Source organism: Bombina bombina, chromosome 4, assembly GCF_027579735.1.
Source record: "Bombina bombina isolate aBomBom1 chromosome 4, aBomBom1.pri, whole genome shotgun sequence".
NCBI lineage: Eukaryota > Metazoa > Chordata > Amphibia > Anura > Bombinatoridae > Bombina > Bombina bombina.
The window spans coordinates 632,273,499-632,292,881 of record NC_069502.1 but is presented as its reverse complement, the minus strand read 5'-3'; positions in this window follow the sequence as shown (position 1 = coordinate 632,292,881).

Here is a 19,383-nt window from a genome sequence, read left to right as displayed (position 1 = left end):
CAGGTTCTTTCCACCCTTACTGTTCCCTTTTACTGCAGATTTTAAACTTTAGTCCCCTGACGGCTGAAGTCCACTATCTGGACCAGATGCTTAGTATTACCTCCTCTATTGTTGGTTATACCCTTGTCTATTGCCACAAATGTTAAGGAGGATGCATCAGCCCTATGATATTGTGCAAAATGTCTTGCTACATTTGTATATTTCTTGTGTGTTATGTCATCTCTATGTTCTTATATCATTTCTTTCAAAAACCTATTTGTTTTGCCTACATAGAGCATATTTACATGTACTGTTGCCAAATATATTTATCCTTTTATCATATAATAAAGTATTAAAAAAATTTTAAAATGCAAAAGAGTGCTGTAATCCCTCGCTTTAATTAAGGTCCAATACACCTTAGTTTTTCTCTTTGTATGTATATATATGTATTTATATATTTTGTTATTTTTATTTAATAACTTATTATGAAATAGATATATATACAGGGAGTGCAGAATTATTAAGCAAATGAGTATTTTGACCACATCATCCTCTTTATGCATGTTGTCTTACTCCAAGCTGTATAGGCTCGAAAGCCTACTACCAATTAAGCATATTAGGTGATGTGCATCTCTGTAATGAGAAGGGGTGTGGTCTAATGACATCAACACCCTATATCAGGTGTGCATAATTATTAGGCAACTTCCTTTCCTTTGGCAAAATGGGTCAAAAGAAGGACTTGACAGGCTCAGAAAAGTCAAAAATAGTGAGATATCTTGCAGAGGGATGCAGCACTCTTAAAATTGCAAAGCTTCTGAAGCGTGATCATTGAACAATCAAGTGTTTCATTCAAAATAGTCAACAGGGTCGCAAGAAGCGTGTGGAAAAACCAAGGCGTAAAATAACTGCCCATGAACTGAGAAAAGTCAAGCGTGCAGCTGCCAAGATGCCACTTGCCACCAGTTTGGCCATATTTCAGAGCTGCAACATCACTGGAGTGCCCAAAAGCACAAGGTGTGCAATACTCAGACATGGCCAAGGTAAGAAAGGCTGAAAGACGACCACCACTGAACAAGACACACAAGCTGAAACGTCAAGACTGGGCCAAGAAATATCTCAAGACTGATTTTTCTAAGGTTTTATGGACTGATGAAATGAGAGTGAGTCTTGATGGGCCAGATGGATGGGCCCGTGGCTGGATTGGTAAAGGGCAGAGAGCTCCAGTCCGACTCAGACGCCAGCAAGGTGTAGGTGGAGTACTGGTTTGGGCTGGTATCATCAAAGATGAGCTTGTGGGGCCTTTTCGGGTTGAGGATGGAGTCAAGCTCAACTCCCAGTCCTACTGCCAGTTTCTGGAAGACACCTTCTTCAAGCAGTGGTACAGGAAGAAGTCTGCATCCTTCAAGAAAAACAATTTTCATGCAGGACAATGCTCCATCACACGCGTCCAAGTACTCCACAGCATGGCTGGCAAGAAAGGGTATAAAAGAAGAAAATCTAATGACATGGCCTCCTTGTTCACCTGATCTGAACCCCATTGAGAACCTGTGGTCCATCATCAAATGTGAGATTTACAAGGAGGGAAAACAGTACACCTCTCTGAACAGTGCCTGGGAGGCTGTGGTTGCTGCTGCATGCAACTAAAAACAAACTAAAAACTACTTCCAAAACTATTCAGCTTTGATATTAATGAGTTTTTTGGGTTCATTGAGAACATGGTTGTTGTTCAATAATAAAATTAATCCTCAAAAATACAACTTGCCTAATAATTCTGCACTCCCTGTATATCTGTTTTTATATATATATATATATATATATATATATATATATATATATATATATATATATATATATATATATGTATATACACCTATATATTATCATGTATATATATAAATAAATATATATATATATATATATATATATGTATGTATAAATATATATATATATATATATATATATATATACTCTAGTTTTGAGATCCAAGCACTCACTGTAATTTGTGTTGCCTGGGTGCACTCTATGGTAGATAGCAGAAACTTTCATGGAAAGAAGAGGCACTCACAGGACTTAATTAACACAAAATTTATTAATAGTTCATTAATTCAGTCAGTCAACATTTCGGTCCTCACAGGGACCTTTATCAAGACTGTTTCTCAGTAAAAGGGGGGGGGGGATAGTACTCATCGGTGAGTACTATACACACCCTCTTACTGAGAAACAGTCTTGATAAAGGTCCGAAACGTTGACTGACTGAATTAATGAACTATTAATAAATTTTGTTTTAATTAAGTCCTGTGAGTGCCTCTTCTTTCCATAAAAGTATATATATATATATATATATATATATATATATATATATATATATATATAAAAACAGCATTTATCGATGTGCTGCGGACATGATCACTACAGCGGATCATGTCCGTCCGCACCATGATAAATCTACCCCTATGTGGGAATACAATTTTGCGTTTGCTACGTCTCAAAGCCTATTTGTTATCGTGAATTTGCAAGCGCTAATCTCAGAGTGCAAAAACAAATACTTCCAGCTATGTTAACCCTCGAACGTGAGGGCAAACTACTGCTCCACTCTAATCTAGACGTTAATGTTTACACTTCTACTTGCTTTTATCATCAAAACAGAATCAAACGCTTTTCTTTTTCTAAGGAGGAAAATATTGGCAGTTTTTTTGTCTGTAAAAGAACCCTGTCTCATCGCTAAGATTGGATTACTTTAAATTCCTTATGTTATGATTCTTCCTCATTATGGAATGTATTATTTAAATGTGCTAATTTTTAAGATGTTTACTGGAATATCCTTAATATCCATTTTAGTTTTTTGTATGCTAGACCATATAACCATAATTTTATACTTGATAATGCATCGTCATATCTGGGCAAACCATCAAATAGGCAGAAACTTGTAAACAATTTTAGTAATCAACTTCAAATAAACTTCAGAGTATGGGGCTGAATTATCAAGGGCCAAACAGCCCCTGATGCCCGGTTTCCGTGCGAGTCTTCAGGCTCGCCAGAAACAGCAGTTAAGAACTGGTATGCCTGCTCTGAGCGGTGGACAGCAATCAGCCCTATCATATACGATCGGGTTGATTGCTACCACCTGCAAGTGAATCTGCAGGGGGCGGCATTGCAGAAGCAGTTCCTAAGAACTTGTGCAATGATAAATGCATATGCTGTCGGCATTCATCAATGTCTTTTGGACATGATCCGCTGAGCGGATCATGTCGGACAGACCGATGATAAATTGGCCCTATTTTTTTTGTTTTTTTAAACCACTAACAGAACCTTACAGTTCAAGGCAAATGATAATATCTCAGCAGGTCCTATGTATAACAGTGCCTCTAAATTGGCTCAACCCGTGAATAATGTCCTATTAACAAAAGCAGAAATTCTGAATTTCCAGAACAATAATATTGTAGAAATAGTGATGTATAAAGGAGGAGAAACAATACAGTGATATAATCAAATTAGGATTGAAAGCAGAAGCTTTGGAAGAAAGTAAAGACTACTTTATCTCTGGTCTCTGAATAGCACAAATATCTACTCAGATTACTACTAAAGTATATGAGATATCTGAAATAAATAATAGATAAAATTGATTATTTAGAAAAGAGAACCTCAGTATCATGAACATCCCTGAATCTATCACTCAAGACTTTCTAGTATCCTATCTTCAAGACTTTTTAAATACATTAGCCCTAGGGCATTGTACTCTTCTCTATCAATTAAACTAATTCATGTAAACCCTCTTAAACCCAGTCTCCATATAATGTGGTTGCAAATTACCCTTTATACACAGTTAAGGAGGTTTTTATTTTACTTGGAAAGAACTTTGTTATCTCACTATAATGTTGAGGAACAAGGCAATTTCTTTCAGATGTGAGTTTCAATTTTACCTCTTAGTTGTACATGTAGAAAAACAGGTCACTTACAAACAACTAATGGATATACCATTTTTTTGTAATAATCTAGGCACATTCTCCTCTAAAGAACTATCCACTGTAAGGTTACAAATTATAATTTTCCTGCTCAAAAGCAACAATATTCAATTTGGAATGAGATGATCAGGAGGCAATTTATAAAAAGTAATTCCTCTGTAACAGTAGATACTCAACAGAGAGCATACAATATTATCCTTCTTTTTCATCTGATACGTGAATGATAGGCTGGCCCTTGATTTGACAATACACCCAGTTGCAGCTAGATTATGGTTGGAACAAGCTGAAGGGAATCAGTGCATGACTGATATTGGTGTACACTTGTGAAGCACTCGCTTTCCTAAAGGGCTATTAAATTAAAGAGCAATATGGTAGAAAGTGATTGGCAGGGATATGCTTAGTTAAAATGTAACCTTTATTAGGATATTATCAAACAAAATAACAATCAACACACAAATACACAACTTAAAAACACAGAGGAGTAGGTCTGGCTATAAGTGATTTTGCACGTATATAGTGAATGGGATAATTGAATTTATATATCGGTCATGACCTAGGCTGTCAATGTCAATCCATAGCCTTAAGACATATAAGTAATTCATCTTGATGTTTGTTAAGAATGTATTCCCAGTGAATGATAATAAACACACATGTATTTGATGATATTAATGACACGTTCCTTGTGCTGAATGAATAATATAGGGTATTTAGAGGATGTAGATATTAGAAATCTGCTGCTTAGTCATGTAAGAATCTCAGCTTATAGGAATGCTGATTATTATAGGAAATATTGTGAAATACTGTAAATATATCTTACGTTCCTATCAATACTGTTACATGTTACGTACACGCTTCAAGTATGTATTATGTCTGAAAGACAACATTAATATCACTATCCTCAGAGTGAGTTTATATAGCATTATGTGCCAGAAGATGTTCTGTGATAAATACACTTTCCATGGTTATGGATAACTGCAGTGTTATGACTGTTAAGGGATTTGTGCACATTAGAAGTTGTTCATAAAAAGTATTCGTATTCAAACTACTATTTCTGCAATAGTTAGATAATTTTCTGTGATTATATCACTTGCTTACTGATTTTCTCTTAAACACCTTTCAATTCTTATACAAGTGTACTTAGTAATATATCTATTGGCCGAATGGATGTTCGTACTACTGATTTTCTCTTAAACGACTATCAATTCTTATACAAGTGTGCTTGGTGATATAGCTATTAGCCGAATGGAATGTTAGGGTAGGCTATCAACACACGCCAACATCCACAGCATGTCTATAATTCAAGTATCAGTGTAGTTCCGTCCCTGTTATTCAAAGGGATGTTTCAGTTATAAACAAGCTACCTAAACACTTTCTTCATATTGTATCTGAGAGACAGTATTCATAACATTGTACTAGTGGTAGGCGTTATATACATTTTTTTGTACTGAATAGCGTAAGAGATGTTAAGCAATAAATACCCTTACAATACCTAGTTTTATCTACACAGTAGCGAGTTTTATGGGTTTCATGCACATTTATGATCTTAAACATTGCTCATAGAAAGCGTTCATATTAATGCTGTTATCACTGCAGTGGTTTCTGTGATTGTCTCACTTGTTGTTGCTTGTACTACTGATTACCTCTTAAATACCCATCAACTACTATACATATATACAGTACTCATGGGAAGCATTCATATTAATACTGCTATCACTGCAGTGGTTTCTGTAATGGTCTTACTCGTTGTTGCTTGTAATACTGTATCTATGAGTACTGTATATATGTATAGTAGTTGATGAGTATTTAAGAGGTAATCAGTAGTACGAACTTAAGCAAGTGATATAATCACAGAAAATTATCTAACTATTGCAGAAATAGTAGCTTGAATATGAATACTTTTTATGAGCAGCTTTTAATGTGTACAAATCCCTTAACAGTCATAACACTGCAGTTAACCATAACCATGGAAAGTGTATTTATCACAGAACATCTTCTGGCATATAATGCTATATAAACTCACTCTGAGGATAGTGATATGAATGCTGTCTCTCAGACATAATACATACTTGAAGCGTGCACGTAGCATGTAACAATAACTGTAATGATAGGAACGTAAGATATATTTACAGTATTTCACAATATTTCCTATAATAATCAGCATTCCTATAAGCTGATATTCTTACATGACTAAGCAGCAGATTACTAATACCTACATCCTCTAAATACCCTATATTATTCATTCAGCACAAGGAAAGTGTCAGTAATATTACTCTCTCAGCTAAGATTAAAAGCAAAAATGGAAAGGTTAGTTACCGCATTTGGCCAAATGGGACAAGCCCAGGTACCACGTCAAGGTCCTTTCCAAAAACCTGGGATCCTAAAGCAGCCACACAATGCAAGCTCTCAATCCAAACAAACTGGGAACAAGTGAAGGGTGCACAGGCTCATGTAATCACCCCATAAATATACAAAACACGGAAGGGGACTGCACTCTCAGACTGGACCGGCTACACATCCCATAACCCTGCAACATGCCCAGCCCTGGGTGGTCACTGGCACTCACAGGAAGCTGTGCTGTCCCCAGAGTCACAGGAAGTTAACTCCAGAGAGGTCTGGGTGCAAGAACCATAGGGAAAATTACAAAACAAATTAATACAACACACAGAGAAAGTCCAGCACTCACTTACAAGCTATCAGCTAAGATTAAAAGCAAAAATGGAAAGGTTTGTTACCGCATTTGGCCAAATGGGACAAGCCCAGGTACCACGTTGAGTTCCTTTCTTGGGTTAAATACCTGTGACTCTGGGGACAGCACAGCTTCATGTGAGTGCCAGTGAGCACCCAGGGCTGGGTATGTTGCAAGGGCATGGAATGTGTACCCGGTCCGGCCTGAGAGTGCAGTCCCCTTCCGTGTTTTGTATATGTCTGGGGTGATTACATAAGCCTGTGCACCCTTCACTTGTTCCCAGTTTGTTTGGATTGAGAGCTTGCATTGTGTGGCTGTTTTAGGGTTTTGGAAAAGGACCTTGAGGTGGTACCTGGGCTTGTCCCATTTGGCCAAATGCGGTATCTAACCTTTCCATTGTTGCTTTTAATCTTAGCTGAGAGCTTGTAAGTGAGTGCCGGACTTTTTCTGTGTGTTCTAACCCAGTACACAGCACCCCACCCTGGTAATTTATTACACTTTTAGTCCTATATATTAGAGACTAAGAAGCAGATATTAGCAAACAATTTTAGTTGTTTCTTATTTTGTAGTGCCATTAGTGCTCCTTCTTCTTTTTGCAAGATTATGACTGGAGCAGTAGATTGCACTCCCACTCGCATGTTAACTTTGCCAGACTGAGGCTTTTTGCGTGTTTATTACAAGTTGAAAGTAAAAAGTTTCACATGAGCGCTAACCCGCAAAAAAGTGAACTTGGAATATCGCGACCGACAATGGAGCGTGAAAGTTGAAAAAAAAAATACTTGTGCAAATCGGATAGTGTTTAAATAAAGTGTGCCTGCCCGACATGAAATATTAATATTTCACATTTCAATGTTCTTCACATTGAAGAAAATGTTCTATTTATTCACATATATATATATATATATATATATATATATATATATATATATATATATATATATATATATATATAGTATATATATATATATATATATATATATATATATATATATATATTTGGTAAAATATATATCTATACCTATGTATATATATATATATATATATATATATATATATTATTATTATTATTATTATTATAGGTTATTTGTAGAGCTCCAACAGATTCCACAGCTCTATAAACATAGGCAGTATTCAAGGTAGCAATTATTGGGATCAAATGGGTAGAGGGCCCTGCCTAGAGTCGCACTGTTGCAGTCAGCTCTTCTGAAGATGATCTGCAAGCAGTTGGACTCTTAGGCTTAAATTCTAAGGGGGTTCATGGTGGATAGCAATGGAGGAGAGGAGCTGGTATTAGGAAAGGTTAGTGTAGGTTGTATGCATCCCTGAACAGAAGAGTCTTTAGGCAGTGCTTGAAGCTTTAAAAACTTGGGGAGAGTCTTGTGGAGAGAGGCAGAGAGTTCCACAAGATTGGAGTCAGTCTGGAGAAGTCCTGTAAACGGGAATGTGAGGAGGTAACAAGAGAGGAGGAGAGTTGGAGGTCATGAGCAGAGCAAAGGGGACGGGAGCGAGAGTATTTGGAGACAAGGTCTGAGATATAGAGGAGAGCAGTGCAGTTGAGGGCTTTGTATGTCAGAGCCAGAATTTTGTGTTTTGTGTTTGAAGGGATTGGCAGAGAGGTGCAGCAAATGATGAGCGACATGTACAGAAGATGAGCCTGGCAGAGGCATTAATTAGTGATTGTAAAGGCACTAGACAGCAGCTAGGGGGACCAGAGAGAAGGGAGTTGCAGTAGTCAAGGTGGGAAAGGATGAGAGAGTGGATTAAAATCTTGGTTATGTCTTGTGTAAGGAAATGTCTAATTCTAGAGATGTTTTTTTAGGTGAAAGCGGCAGGATTTAGCCAAGGCCTGATTGTGAGGAGTGAAAGAAAGATCTGAGTCAAGTGTAAAATAGTAACATAGTAGATGAGGTTGCAAAAAGACTGAAGTCCATAGAGTTCAACCTATACAAATCTAATATACTTATAAAAAAAAAAGTAAGTTGAGCTTAAATTAATCCCACCCATTTAATACAAGCAATCATATCCATGAATTTTGTTTCTAGACAGAAATGTATCCAAACAATTTTTAAATGTATCTAGAGTATTGGCATTCACTACCTCCATTGGTAATGAGTACTACCATTTTATTGCTCTTATAGTGAAAAAACATTTCCGTTGAAGGAGATGAAATCTCCTTTTCCTTCAACCTTAAATTGTGACCCCAAGACATCAGTCATGCAGGGTAGGGGTAATGATGGAGTTGTTGGCAGTTATAGAGAGGTGGGGGGTGGATATTTTAGAAGAAGGGGGGGAATAAGGAGCTCAGTTTAGGAGAGATTTAGCTTAAGGTAATAAGAGGACATCCATGAAGAGATGTGAGAAAGACAGTGACACGGGTTAGCAAGGAAGGAGATAGGTCTGGAACAGAGATGTAGAATTAAGTGTCATCAGCATAAACATTATATTAAAACCCATGGGATATATAGATGATTATATATAGGTATAGATATATACAGATTTATATATATACAGTATATATATATATATATATATATATATATATATATATAAAAATATATCTATTTAAATACTTAGAACATATTTCGCTATGTGAAGAGCATTGGAAATGCATTGTAAAATATTTACAGCATTGTAAAATATTTACAGGGGTAAATACACAGTTAAACACTTTATTAAATATGAATATTGCATAAATATGCATTTACATGTTTTTATCTTCGTGACTGCAAAGGGCTCCAATGCACTCTAATGCACTTTCATTATTTAGATAGAGCGTGCAATTTAAAACAACTTTCAAATTTACTTCTAATACCATTTTTTATTTGTTCTCTTAGTATCTTTGGTTGAAAAGCATGGACGTATGAGTTGGCCCATTTCCTGGACACTATATGGCAGCAGTTTTTGAAGAATATTATCCATTTGCAAGAGCACTAGATGGCAGCACTATTTCCTGCCATGTGTTGTTCCAGATGCCTACCTAGGTATCTCTTCAATCCAAAATATCATGAGAACAAAGCAAATTTGATAAGTAATAAGATAAGTAAATAGGAAACTTTTTTTAAAATGATATGCTCTGTCTGAATCACAAAATCATTTTTTTGGTTTTCATATCTCTTTAACTAGAGCACTTACGTTTCAACTTGTAATATGCACGCTACTTCCAGCTCGCACAAACACCGTGATATACCCCTTTCCATTTGTGTGCCATTCGTAATCAAGCCCTTGAAGGTTATAATAACAAATAAATGTCCAAACATATAAGACAGCAAACATCCGTACACTTCCTTTCTGACATGCTTTACTTGCTTGTGCTCACAATTTAGAATATTTCAAGCCTATGTAATACAAGGCCATATAAACACCAAGTGGGTGGCTAATGTTAGAAAACAAGTTAAGTCAGGGGTTTAAGGACCAGAGAGAGAAGAATTCAAGAAGGAATAGTTTCAAATTGGCAGTTTGTGATAAGAAGTTAGGAATGTGAAAACTCTTCCTCTGTTAGAGGAGAGAGGTAACAGAGAACAGAGTACTTAAAGTGACACTAAAACAAAATGTTTCTTTCATGATTCAGGTACAGAATACAATTTTAAACAACATTCCAATTGGCTTATATTATCTAATTTGATTAATTCTTTAGATATCCATTGCTGAAGAAATAGCAATGCATATGGGTGAGCCAATCACACAAGACAGCAAAGGATATATAGCAAATGAAGTAAATTAGATAATAGAAGTAAATTAGAAAATTGTATAAAATTGCATGCTCTTTCGAAATCATGAAAGAAAAAAAAATTGGGTTTCATGTCCCTATAATTATTATAAGGGATTGGTAGAAGGGCTGACTTTGAGGGATTGGAGGGAGAGATGTTTGGATTTTGTTGAATGTAATTCCTAAAATGAGCTGCAATTATTTAACCAGTGAATTTGATAGTGGGTAGAGGTGCAGGTGGGGATAAAGATTGAAACCAACTTTCGGGGGTTGGATGAATGAGTTAACTCTAGTGATTAGAAATTGTGTTGTCTAGTCAGGTTGAAGGTAGAGTTAGCATGGAGAAAACTGTTCCTTCAGGTTAAAATGCTGAGGTATTTCTAAAAAATAAGGGACTGAACCACACTGTAGCAGAGTCCGGGCTGCTGTAGCAGAACAAAGCCGCTAATACAGAACCAAATAGGAAAATGGAGACACACACAATTTTTTTTAGACACACACAATTTTCATAATAAAGTACAAAAATGGAGAAAGCCTACACAGATCTATGTGAGCTTCCTCCATATCTTTACTTTTAATGTGGGGATAAATAGGCTGAATTATCAAACGGTGGGGGGCTCAGAGGCGGCGGATGAGTTAAGGAGCAGCGGTCTTATGACAGCTGCTTCTTAACTTAAGTTTCCGGCAAGTTGAAAACTTTGGGAGTAGATTGCAGCATACACTGCTTGATAAATCTACCCCTATGTTTCTTTAAAAAAAATGAATTTGTGAGTGTGGTTGCATATTCCTCTTTGAAGGTAGAGTTGTATGACTGGAAGATGAAATTATAATGGAAGAAACCAACATAAGAGCATGATTTTTTCCAATGATGTTCAGCATTCTGTAAACATCTCCAAAGATTGTGTACATGATGCACAGTGAACTGTGGAGGGTACAGTTTTATCAAATGTTGTTTTAGTGCCGAAATTATATTGGAAGGCTACAAGTTCTGGGCTAAATAGGGTGGAGATGTTGCAGAGTAGAGGTTTCAGCTTGAAAGAGCGATAAGGGTTCACATTACAATTGGAGCACTAGCTATAGTGCAGGGCGCAATATCAATATCACTAGACAGTGCTAAAGTGCAAATTGATATTACATGGTAAACTAGATTTACCACAGAAGGTTTAGAATGTCTGACATCCCTTTATCACACCCTATACTTTCAATGGATATTGCGACCATGCTAAACATTGCTCATATTAAAAGTTGAAAGTTATTAGTTGGACTTGAGCACAAGCCAAAATAACGCTAGAAGTCTAAATATTTGTATTTGTGCATATATACATGTGTATAAACTGTATGTGTATTCATAAATAAGTACAATATATACACATATACAGACATATATATATATATATATATACACTGTCGAGCCCTTCCCAGTCAAATACATTGAAATATGTTATGTTGGTTTTAAACCATTTTAAAATGTTTATATGTTTTTTTTAATATAAATACTTTTAATTCATATGTTCTTCACACATTTTTTACATCTATATATAGTATATACTGTATATATATATATATATATATACAGTATATACAGTATATGTATTCATATAGATATATATTTTAAAAAAATCTACAGATGTCTATAGAAAAAAATATATTCAAAAGTAAAAAGAAAATTTTCTTCAGAGTGCAGAAAAAAGGTATTCAACGTATTCCTAATTCATCTTCTGTTTTAGTGATGTTGGTCTAGCGCACCTTTGGGTTATTGCTTAAGCAAAAAAGAGAAAAGGCTGTGTTTTTTTGCCCAATAGAAGTTTATGGGAAAAGGAAGTTAGCATGTTTGTTTTATCTGACCTCCACAAGTGATAACTTTTTACTTTCAACTTGTAATACCAGCGCAAATATGGGGGTGAGAGTGCAGGTAGCACTCAACAGCACTACAGGGAGTGCAGAATTATTAGGCAAGTTGTATTTTTGAGGATTAATTTTATTATTGAACAACAACCATGTTCTTAATGAACCCAAAAAACTCATTAATATCAAAGCTGAATAGTTTTGGAAGTAGTTTTTAGTTTGTTTTTAGTTATAGCTATTTTAGGGGGATATCTGTGTGTGCAGGTGACTATTACTGTGCATAATTATTAGGCAACTTAACAAAAAACAAATATATACCCATTTCAATTATTTATTTTTACCAGTGAAACCAATATAACATCTCAACATTCACAAATATACATTTCTGACATTCAAAAACAAAACAAAAACAAATCAGTGACCAATATAGCCACCTTTCTTTGCAAGGACACTCAAAAGCCTGCCATCCATCGATTCTGTCAGTGTTTTGATCTGTTCACCATCAACATTGCGTGCAGCAGCAACCATAGCTTCCCAGACACTGTTCAGAGAGGTGTACTGTTTTCCCTCCTTGTAAATCTCACATTTGATGATGGACCACAGGTTCTCAATGGGGTTCAGATCAGGTGAACAAGGAGACCATGTCATTAGATTTTCTTCTTTTATACCCTTTCTTGCCAGCCACGCTGTGGAGTACTTGGACGCGTGTGATGGAGCATTGTCCTGCATGAAAATCATGTTTTTCTTGAAGGATGCAGACTTCTTCCTGTACCACTGCTTGAAGAAGGTGTCTTCCAGAAACTGGCAGTGGGACTGGGAGTTGAGCTTGACTCTATCCTCAACCCGAAAAGGCCCCACAAGCTCATCTTTCATGATACCAGCCCAAACCAGTACTCCACCTCCACCTTGCTGGCGTCTGAGTCAGACTGGAGCTCTCTGCCCTTTACCAATCCAGCCACGGGCCCATCCATCTGGCCCATCAAGACTCACTCTCATTTCATCAGTCCGTAAAACCTTAGAAAAATCAGTCTTGAGATATTTCTTGGCCCAGTCTTGACGTTTCAGCTTGTGTGTCTTGTTCAGTGGTGGTCGTCTTTCAGCCTTTCTTACCTTGGCCATGTCTCTGAGTATTGCACACCTTGTGCTTTTGGGCACTCCAGTGATGTTGCAGCTCTTAAATATGGCCAAACTGGTGGCAAGTGGTATCTTGGCAGCTGCACGCTTGACTTTTCTCAGTTCATGGGCAGTTATTTTGCGCCTTGGTTTTTCCACACGCTTCTTGCGACCCTGTTGACTATTTTGAATGAAACGCTTGATTGTTCGATGATCACGCTTCAGAAGCTTTGCAATTTTAAGAGTGCTGCATCCCTCTGCAAGATATCTCACTATTTTTTACTTTTCTGAGCCTGTAAAGTCCTTCTTTTGACCCATTTTGCCAAAGGAAAGGAAGTTGCCTAATAATTATGCACACCTTATATAGGGTGTTGATGTCATTAGACCACACCCCTTCTCATTACAGAGATGCACATCACCTAATATGCTTAATTGGTAGTAGGCTTTCGGGCCTATACCGCTTGGAGTAAGACAACATGCATAAAGAGGATGATGTGGTCAAAATACTAATTTGCCTAATAATTCTGCACACAGTGTATGAATGTATTGCTCAATTTGTAATGTGTGCCAAGGTCAGTAGATGGAGGAGAAATAGTAGGAAGGGAAAAATAGAAAACTGGAGATGGCACAGGTATTAGTGAAGAACACATCAATGTGGTTTTCTTTAGAATGGGTGGGGGATGGGGTCCACTAAAATAGGTTGGAGATGGGGTTCACTAAAATAGGTAGTAAGAGATATTATTTTATAGGCTACAGGTGTGTTATGGGTATGTTAAAATCCCCTATGATCAGGGAAGGGACACTAAGGGCTAGATTCCAAGTGAGGTGCAAACGGTTTTGCGCAAGCAATATCGTCTTTTCACAAGCCTTTTTAATTGCTCTGATATTACAAATTGAGCGAAATTAGGATTTGCGGTAACACAATTGCCATTTATGCTTTAATCTTTACTGCGATATCAGAGCTGTGGATAATTGTTTTCCGAAACAAAAAAGTTGCACAAACTTAAAAAATACATTACAAAGTACAGTTACACTCATTTTAACACTGTCTATTTTTTTTTTTTTTTTAAATATGGCACAAAAAAGTTTAAAGGGCTCAAAGTTATGAGATCTCAGGTGTTAGAAAAAAAAGCCGCCAAAGTACTTTAACATAGAGATACATACAGATACATTGCTAAAGATGTATTTGTATGTATATAGACATATACTGTATATTAATGTATATTAGGGCTGCATGATTAATTGCATTTGTGGCTTTAAACCGCGATTAATCAATGCAATTTAAAAACCGCAAGAGTATGCAATTTTTTGCAAAACAAAAAAATTATATGTGCGTCAGGAAAACGGAGAGGGAGGATGAGAGGCGGACCAGTGTGCAGCCGTGGGCGGACCTGAGAATGTCCGTGAAACAGCCATTATTGCCAAGATTGCAGAGTGTGTGGGAGCAACAGACATTCATCTGGGAGTCATCTGGGAGTGGTGTGGCGGTGGTGTGGAGGTGGGACAGCTCAAAGTTGTGAGAAATAAAGTATTTTAAAATACTTTAAAGTTCCTTACTGACTTTTTTTTAACTTCTGTGACGCATAACTTGCTTGTAGGATGTGAATTGTAAATAATAATATATTCATGATGTTACAAAAATATATATAAATATTATATACTAATCGTACTCTACCTCTATCATCTATCTACAGGGAGTGCAGAATTATTAGGCAAATGAGTATTTTGACCACATCATCCTCTTTATGCATGTTGTGTTACTCCAAGCTGTATAGGCTCGAAAGCCTACTACCAATTAAGCATATTAGGTGATGTGCATCTCTGTAATGAGAAGGGGTGTGGTCTAATGACATCAACACCCTATATCAGGTGTGCATAATTATTAGGCAACTTCCTTTCCTTTGGCAAAATGGGTCAAAAGAAGGACTTGACAGGCTCAGAAAAGTAAAAAATAGTGAGATATCTTGCAGAGGGATGCAGCACTCTTACAATTGCAAAGCTTCTGAAGCGTGATCATCGAACAATCAAGCGTTTCATTCAAAATAGTCAACAGGGTCGCAAGAAGCGTGTGGAAAAACCAAGGCGCAAAATAACTGCCCATGAACTGAGAAAAGTCAAGCGTGCAGCTGCCAAGATGCCACTTGCCATCAGTTTGGCCATATTTCAGAGCTGCAACATTACTGGAGTGCCCAAAAGCACAAGGTGTGCAATACTCTGAGACATGGCCAAGGTAAGAAAGGCTGAAAGACGACCACCACTGAACAAGACACACAAGCTGAAACGTCAAGACTGGGCCAAGAAATATCTCAAGACTGATTTTTCTAAGGTTTTATGGACTGATGAAATGAGAGTGAGTCTTGATGGGCCAGAGGGATGGGCCCGTGGCTGGATTGGTAAAGGGCAGAGAGCTCCAGTCCGACTCAGACGCCAGCAAGGTGGAGGTGGAGTACTGGTTTGGGCTGGTATCATCAAAGATGAGCTTGTGGGGCCTTTTTGGGTTGAGGATGGAGTCAAGCTCAACTCCCAGTCCTACTGCCAGTTTCTGGAAGACACCTTCTTCAAGCAGTGGTACAGGAAGAAGTCTGCATCCTTCAAGAAAAACATGATTTTCATGCAGGACAATGCTCCATCACACGCGTCCAAGTACTCCACAGCGTGGCTGGCAAGAAAGGGTATAAAAGAAGAAAATCTAATGACATGGCCTCCTTGTTCACCTGATCTGAACCCCATTGAGAACCTGTGGTCCATCATCAAATGTGAGATTTACAAGGAGGGAAAACAGTACACCTCTCTGAACAGTGTCTGGGAGGCTGTGGTTGCTGCTGCATGCAATGTTGATGGTGAACAGATCAAAACACTGACAGAATCCATGGATGGCAGGCTTTTTAGTGTCCTTGCAAAGAAAGGTGGCTATATTGGTCACTGATTTGTTTTTGTTTTGTTTTTGAATGTCAGAAATGTATATTTGTGAATGTTGAGATGTTATATTGGTTTCACTGGTAAAAATAAATAATTGAAATGGGTATATATTTGTTTTTTGTTAAGTTGCCTAATAATTATGCACAGTAATAGTCACCTGCACACACAGATATCCCCCTAAAATAGCTATAACTAAAAACAAACTAAAAACTACTTCCAAAACTATTCAGCTTTGATATTAATTAGTTTTTTGGGTTCATTGAGAACATGGTTGTTGTTCAATAATAAAATTAATCCTCAAAAATACAACTTGCCTAATAATTCTGCACTCCCTGTAGTAGATAGATTATAGAGGATGATATAGAGATAGAGTTACTTACTAGATAGATGATACATTTAATTATTACATTTATATTTATTTAATATATAATTTAGTTGAGTGTAGATTCCCAGAAGATAGATCATCAATCATCATACAGTACACAGTGGTGCAGTGCACAACAACATTTTTTTTATTATATTTTTCCTCTAATTATAAGTGTTACTTTTAAATTAACATGACCATTACCCTTATTATACCAGTTTGTAGTGTACCATAACACAAATCATTAATTATAATTAATCAAAAATGATCTATTCTGTAATTTATGTTCCCAAAAAAGTAATTTTTGTTTATTACATTTTTTATTTTGTCATTCTTTATGGATAGATGCTGCTGCTGCTGCAATGCAATCATTGTTTTAAATATTTTTTTTAAGAATTTATTTTTAATCATTTTTAATTGTAAGCTGCAATGCAAGTCATTTTGTTTTCTTTATCATTGCTGCTAGGCTAGTGCTGAAACAATAAAAAATCATTAATGCATTTTGGTGAGCCAAAATATCCAAAATAGTATGATGCTTAAATGTGCAATGCATTCTATGGCCTCTAGTTATCAACGTGTCTACTCACCTGCCATCGCCGGCCCCAATACGCCCACCTAAGCTCGCCTCACATCGCCGCTGCGGACCTGAATAAGCTCGCCAAAGTTATCAAAAAGCTGTCAAAAAGCCTTGCACCAAGTACGGGGTGATGAGCAGCGGACTGTGATAGTTATCACTCATCCGATCTCGCTGCTCTTCGGCTTTTCTACAGCTTTATTGATAAGCTGTCACTAAGCACCCACACTAAACTACACTGTTCTACCCCCTATACCGGCGCCCCCGGAGCCCCCCGCAACTAAATAAAGTTATTAACCCCTAAACCGCCGCTCCTAGACCCCACCGCAACTATAATAAATGTATTAACCCCTAAACCACCGCTCCCTGAGCCCACCGCCACTCTAATAAACTGATAACCCCTAATCTGCCGCTCCTGGACCCCGTCACCACCTACATAATACCTATTAACCCCTATCCTGCCCCCTCATACTGCCGCCACCTATAATAAATTTATTAACCCCTATCCTGCCGATCCCGTACCCTGCCGCAACTAAATAAATTGTTTAACCCTTAAACCGCCGCTCCCGGACCCCGCTGCAACCTATATTAAACTTATTAACCCCTAATCTGCCCCCCCTACACCGTCGCCATCTATAAAAAAATTATTAACCCCTATCTTGCCCCCCTATACCGCCGCAACCTATAATAAAATTATTAACCCCTAAACCTAACACCCCCCTAACTTAAATCTAAATAAATATCACTCTTATTAAATTAGTTATTGTAGCTATCTTAGGGTTTATTTTACAGGTAAGTATTTAGTTTTAAATAGGAATAATTTAGTTAATGATAGTGTAGTGTTAGGTGTAATTGTAACTTAGGTTAGTTTTTATTTTACAGGTAAATTTGTCTTTATTTTAACTAGATAGCTATTAAATAGTTGATAACTAATAGTTATTGTACCTAGTTAAAATAAATTTAAATTTGCCTGTAAAATAAAAATAAATCCTAAAATAGCTACAATATAATTATTAGTAATATTGTAGCTATATTAGGGTTTATTTTATAGGTAAGTATTTAGTTTTAAATAGGATTCATTTAGTTAATAAGAGTAATTTTATTTAGATTTATTAAAATAATATTTAAGTTAGGGGGGTGTTAGTGTTAGACTTAGGTTTAGGGGTTAATTAGTTTAATATAGATGTGGCGGTATAGGGGGGGCAGGATAGGGGTTAATAAATTTATTATAGAGGCGACGGTGTAGGGGGGTCAGATTAGGTGGTGCCGGGGTCCGGGAGCGGCAGTTTAGGGGTTAAACAATTTATTTAGTTGTGGCGGGGTACGGGATCGGCAGGATAGGGGTTAATAAATTTATTATAGGTGGCGGCGGTATAGGGGGGGCAGGAGAGGGGTTAATAGGTATTATGTAGGTGGTGGCGGGGTCCGGGAGCGGCGTTTTAGGGGTTAAAAAGTTTATTAGAGTGTTGTGGGCTCCGGGAGCGGCGGTTTATTGGGTAATACATTTATTTAGTTGCGGCGGTGTAGGGGGGGCAGATTAGGGGTGTTTAGACTCGGGGTACATGTTAGGGTGTTAGGTGCAGACTTTTACCATAGGAATCAATGGGATGTCTGGCAGCAGCGAACATAAGCTTTCGCTATGGTCAGACTCCCATTGATTCCTATGGGATCCGCCGCCTCCAGGGTGGCAGATTGAAAACCAGGTACGCTGGGCCGGAAAAGTGCAGAGCATACCTGGTAATCATTTGATAACTCCCAAAAGTAGTCAGATTGTGCCGAACTTGTGTTCGGAACATCTGGAGTGACGTAAGAATCGATCTGTGTCGGACTGAATCCGGCGGATCGAAGCTTACGTCACAAAATTCTACTTTTGCCGGGCAGCAGGGCTTGATAACTTAGGCGAATCAGCCTCGCCACAAATACGCTGTGGAATTCCAGCGTATTTGAGGTTGACGGCTTGATAACTAGAGGCCATAGTGTCAGGTGTGCAATGCCTTATAAACCTATTGCCTAACCAATTGTGTTTAAGAAATAAGAAAATAGCTAAGCTAATATAAGTCAATTCAATCTCAAATGTTGTTTAAAATTGCATGCTCTATTGCTCTTGATTAATTCAGAACACAAACGGCTAGATTTGGAGTTTTGTCAGTAACGACCCGAAAAACTAACGCCGGCTTTTTTCGGGCCGCACCATAAAAATGACTCTGGTATTGAGAGTCCACATAAAGGCTGCGT